The sequence below is a fragment of the Arachis hypogaea genome, chromosome 11 (genome assembly GCF_003086295.3).
Source record: "Arachis hypogaea cultivar Tifrunner chromosome 11, arahy.Tifrunner.gnm2.J5K5, whole genome shotgun sequence".
Classification (NCBI taxonomy): Eukaryota; Viridiplantae; Streptophyta; class Magnoliopsida; order Fabales; family Fabaceae; genus Arachis; species Arachis hypogaea.
In genome coordinates, this window is record NC_092046.1 from 52017931 (window position 1) to 52023589 (window position 5659).

At 36.8% G+C, this 5659-nt stretch overlaps 1 non-coding gene across 1 annotated transcript; it reads left to right on the forward strand.

Annotated features, from left to right (window-relative positions):
* Positions 1-636: 636 nt before the first annotated feature.
* LOC112724956 (small nucleolar RNA R71) lies at positions 637-744 on the forward strand. Its single transcript, XR_003164093.1, has one exon. It is a non-coding gene; the product is annotated as a small nucleolar RNA R71 (small nucleolar RNA).
* The last annotated feature ends 4915 nt before the right edge of the window (positions 745-5659 follow it).

A 5659-nucleotide genomic window follows, 5' to 3' on the forward strand; every position in this document is an offset into this window, starting at 1 on the left:
TCTTGTTTCAGTCATGAAACTTTGAGTGGTTTTAATTAGATCAGAGACTATGGTTGCTAGGTCAGAATGGCTCTGCTTAGATTTCTCTGTCTGTTGCTGAGAAGATGATGGAAAAGGCTTGCTATTGCTAAACCTATTTCTTCCACCATTATTGTTGTTGAAGCCTTGTTGAGGCCTCTGTTGATCCTTCCATGAGAGGTTTAGATGATTTCTCCATGAAGGATTATAGGTGTTTCCATAGGGTTCTCCCATGTAATTCACCTCTTCCATTGCTGGGTTCTCAGGATCATAAGCTTCTTCTTCAGATGAAGCTTCTTTGGTACTGCCTATTGCTGCTTGCATTCTAGACAGACTCTGAGAAATCATATTGACTTGCTGAGTTAATATTTTATTCTGAGCCAATATAGCATTCAGAGTATCAATCTCAAGAACTCCTTTCTTCTGACTTGTTCCATTATTCACAGGATTCCCTTCAGAGGTGTACATGAATTGGTTATTTACAACCATTTCAATGAGTTCCTGAGCTTCTGCAGGCGTCTTCTTCAGATAAAGAGATCCTCTAGTAGAGTTGTCCAATGACATCTTGGACAGTTCAGACAGACCATCATAGAAGATACCTATGATGCTCCATTCTAAAAGCATGTCAGAAGGACACCTTTTGATCAATTTCTTGTATCTTTCCCAAGCTTCATATAGGGATTCACCTTCCTTCTGTCTGAAGGTTTGGACTTCCACTCTAAGCTTGCTCAATTTTTGAGATGGAAAAAACTTTGCCAAGAAGGCATTGACTAGCTTTTCCTAAGAGTTCAGGCTTTCTTTAGGTTGTAAATCCAACCATGTTCTAGCTCTGTCTCTTACAGCAAAGGGAAAAAGCATAAGTCTATAGACCTCGGGATCAACCCCATTAGTCTTAACAGTGTCATAGATTTGCGAGAATTCAGCTAAGAATTGATGAGGATCTTCTAATGGAAGTCCATGAAACTTGCAATTCTGTTGCATTAGAGAAACTAATTGAGGCTTAAGCTCAAAGTTGTTTGCTCCAATGGCAGGGATTGAGATGCTTTTCCCATAGAAGTCAGGAGTAGGTGCAGTAAAGTCACCAAGCACCTTCCTTGCATTGTTGTTGTTTTCGGCTGCCATGGCTTCTTCTTGTTTGAAAAGCTTTGTTAGGTCCTCTACAGAGAGTTGTATTTTAGCTTCTCTTAGCTTTCTCTTCAAGGTCCTTTCAGGTTCAGGATCAGCCTCAACAAGAATGTCTTTGTCCTTGCTCTTGCTCATATAAAAAGAGAGGAGAAGAAAATATAAAATCCTCTATGTCACAGTATAGAGATTCCTTGAGGTGTCAGAGGTAAAGAAGAATAGAAGGATGAGGTAGAGAAGAAAGAATTTGAACTTATCAAGAGGTACAGAGTTCGAATTGCTGATAATGGAGAAGTGTTAGTCCATAAATAGAAGGATGTGAGAAGAGGGGAAGAATTTTCGAAATTAAAGTAAAATATTTTGAAATAATTAAAAGAAATTTTGAAAATTTGGTAAATGATTTTCGAAAACTAAGATTGGGAAAGAAATTAAAAAGATTTTGAATTTAAAAATAAAAAAGATATGATTGAAACTTAATTTTGAAAAAGATATGATTGAGAAGATATGATTGAGAATCAAATTTAAAAGAAGAAAGTTTTTTTTTAAATTAAAGTTGATTACTTGACCAACAAGAAATTAAAAGATATGATTCTAGAATTAAAACTTTTGATCCTTTCTTAATAGGCAAGTAACAACTTGAAAATTTTGAATTAAATTACTAATTGTAGCAAGGATTTTTGAAAATAGTAATAAATAAAAAAATTGAAAAGAAATTGATTTTGAAAAGATATGATTGAAAAGATATGATTTGAAAAAAAATTGATTTTGAAAAATTATGAAAATTTGAAAAAGATTTGAATTAAAAACAAAATCTTCCCTCTAGTGTCCTCCTGGCGTTAAACGCCCAAAATGGCATCCATTCTGGCGTTTAACGCACAAAATGCTACCTTTTTGGGTGTTTAACGCCCAGCCAGGTACCCTGGCTGGCGTTTAAATGCCAGTTTTCCTTCTTCACTAGGCGTTTTGAACGCCCAGTTTTTTTCTGTGTAATTTCTCTGCTGAATGTTCTGAATCTTCAATTTTCTGTGTTTTTGACTTAAAAAGACACAATTTTAAATTTTTTTTGAATTTTTAATGATGAGAAACAATAAAAGATGCAACTAAGATCAAATAAACAATGCATGCAAGACACCAAACTCAGAAGTTTGTATACTAAGGACTATAACAAATTAAAAAAAATGCATGTAAGAAACAACAAAAGACACAAAACAAGAGAAATTAAAGATCAGAGCACTAAAATCATCAAGAACAACTTGAAGATCAATGAAGAACATATTGCATATATTCGAAAAATGCAAGAAGAATAAAGACATGCAATTGACACCAAACTTAAAAATTGACACTTGACTCAAACAAGAAACACAAACATTTTTGATTTTATCATTTTACTAATTTTTTTTGTAATTTTTCAAAAATTAAGTGGAAAAAGAGAAAAAGGGCTTCAAAATTCTTAATGAGAATTCCAGGAATCATGTAATGTTAGTCTAAAACTTCATTCTAGGAATTAGACATGGCTTACTAGCCAGCCAAGCTTTCAGTGAAAGCTTCGGTCCAAAACACTAGACATGGCCAATGGCCAGCCAAGCTTTAGCAGATCATTACTTTCAACAGCAAAATTCAGAGAAATCAACAAGCTCTTGTGATGATAAGTTGAAACCTCAGTCCAAAAGATTAGACATGGCTTCACAGCCAGCCAGACTTCAACAAATCATCATGAAACTCTAGAATCCATTCTTAAAAACTCTGAAGAACATGATAGAAATATTTTTGTATTTTTAAAAAAAAAATTTTGAAAATAAAAAGTAAAAAGCTTAAACATAAAATAAAATTACCTAATCTAAGCAACAAGATAAACCCTCAGTTGTCCAAACTCGAACAATCTCCGACAACGGCGCCAAAAACTTGGTGCACAAAATTGTGATCATCAATGGCGCCAACAACTTGGTATGCACAATTGTAATCTCTACTCTTTATCACAACTCCGCACAACTAACCAGCAAGTGCACTGGGTCGTCCAAGTAATAAACCTTACGTGAGTAAGGGTCGATCCCACGGAGACTGTCGGCTTGAAGCAAGCTATGGTCATCTTATAAATCTCAGTCAGGCGGATTCAAGTGGTTATGGAGAATTGATAATTAAAAGATGAATAAAATATAAAATAAAGATAGGGATACTTATGTAATTCATTGGTGAGAATTTCAGATAAGCGTATGAAGATGCTTTGTTCCTCCTAAACTTCTGCTTTCCTATTGCCTTCATCCAATCATTCATACTCCTTTCCATGGCAAGCTTTTTGTTAGGCATCACCGTTGTCAATGGCTACTTCCCGTCCTCCCAGTGAAAATGCTCCAAATGCGCTGTCACCGCACGGCTAATCATCTGTCGGTTCTGGATCATGTTGGAATAGGATCCATTGATCCTTTTGCGTTTGTCACATGCCCAACACTCGCGAGTTTGAAGCTCGTCACAGTCATCCCTTCCCAGATCCTACTTGGAATACCACAGACAAGGTTTAGAATTTTCGGATCTCAAGAATGACCGCCAATGATTCTAGCCTATACCATGAAAGTTTTAATCTTAGATTAGAAACCCAAGAGATACACATTCAAGCTTGATTGCATGTAGAACGGAAGTGATTGTCAGGCACGCGTTCATAGGTGAGAATGGTGATGAGTGTCACGGATCATCACATTCATCGTGTTGAAGAACGAATGGATATCTTAGAACAAAAATATGCTTGAGTTGAATAGAAAAACAATAGTACTTTGCATTAACTCATGAAGAACAGCAGAGCTCCACACCTTAATCTATGGTGTGTAGAAACTCCACCGTTGAGAATACATAAGAACAAAGGGTCCAGGCATGGCCGAATGGCCAGCCCCCAAACGTGATCAAGAGATCAAAAGTATGATCGGTTGTGTAAAAGTCTATGAAATACAATAGCAAAAGGTCCTATTTGTAGAAAACTAGTATCCTAGGATTTACAGAAATGAGTAAATGATGCAAAATCCACTTCCAGGCCCACTTGGTGTGTGCTTGGGCTGAGCATTGAAGCTTTCATGTGTAGAGACTTTTCTTGAAGTTAAACGCCAACTTTTGTGCCAGTTTGGGTGTTTAACTCCAGCTTTTCTGCCAGTTCTGGTGTTTTGACGCCAGAATTTCTATTCTGACTTGGAATGCCAGTTTGGGCCATCAAATCTTGGGCAAAGTATGGACTATTATATATTTCTAGAAAGCCCAAGATGTCTACTTTCCAACTCAATCGAGAGAGCGCCAATTGGGCTTTTGTAGCTCCAGAAAATCCACTTCGAGTGCAGGGAGATTAGAATCCAACAGCATCTGCAGTCCTTTTTCAGCCTCTGAATCAGATTTTTGCTCAGGTCCCTCAATTTCAGCCAGAAAATACCTGAAATCACAGAAAAATACACACACTCATAGTAAAGTCCAGAAATGTGATTTTTATTTAAAAACTAATAAAAACATAATAAAAACTAACTAAAATATACTAAAAACATACTAAAAACAATGCCAAAAAGCGTATAAATTATCCGCTCATCAGGAATGCTCCTAGAAACCCCAAAAATGATCCATATGCCAAGACCTTTATCAAAGGTGGAGAAATTACCCAAACTTTGGGTGGAGAGAGAAACTTCAGAGGCCACAGAATTTCAATAATTCTCAAGGCGGTTTTAATTAGAGCAACTTTAATAACTGCCAGTTCCAACCCTCTTAGCCTTAGCAAGCAACTTTTTAGCCTCAGAAGACCACTGACTTGGAATCGCTAGTTGCAAGTTTTATGCTGAAAACTAGAGCTTCACTTAGGAACTTGGAGGTTCAGATGGGTCAAATAGCCACAAAAGTTGCTGAAATTGATCAGAGGGCCACCAATTTCCTTCCGAGTAACACAATTCTAAATCCAAGAGAGGAGTTACCAGGCTATCACCTTGATAAGTGGAAAAGTGGCAAGTACAGAAGCACAAGTTACTTGGGAGCCGGTTGAAAAAGAAGCTCCGGAGGAGAAAAAATTAGAGATCAAACACGCCCCACCTAGGCGTGCAGACAATCCTTTTTCAGTCACTCTTGACATACATCCGGCATTACCTAAGGCTCCTGAGTATAAGCCTAAGATGCCATATTCTCAAAGACTTCAAAAGGAGACCAAGGACAAGCAGTTTTCAAAGTTCTTGAAAGTTTTCAGAAAGTTAAAAATTAATATTCCTTTTGTTGAAGTTTTGGAGCAAATGCTTCTCTATGTTAAATTCATGAAGGAGTTGTTGCCAAAGAAGATGCCTTTAAAAGGAGATGAGACAATGGTCCTGACTAAAGAATGTAGTGCCATAATTCAGAATGACTTGCCAAGGAAGATGCCAGATCCAGGGAAAGCACTATGTGATTTAGGTGCAAGCATAAATTTAATACCCTTATTTGTGATGAAGAAGTTGCAAATCCAAGAGGTACAACCCACAAGGATAGCATTATAAATGGCAGACAAATCTCTGAAGCCTGCATATGGATTAGT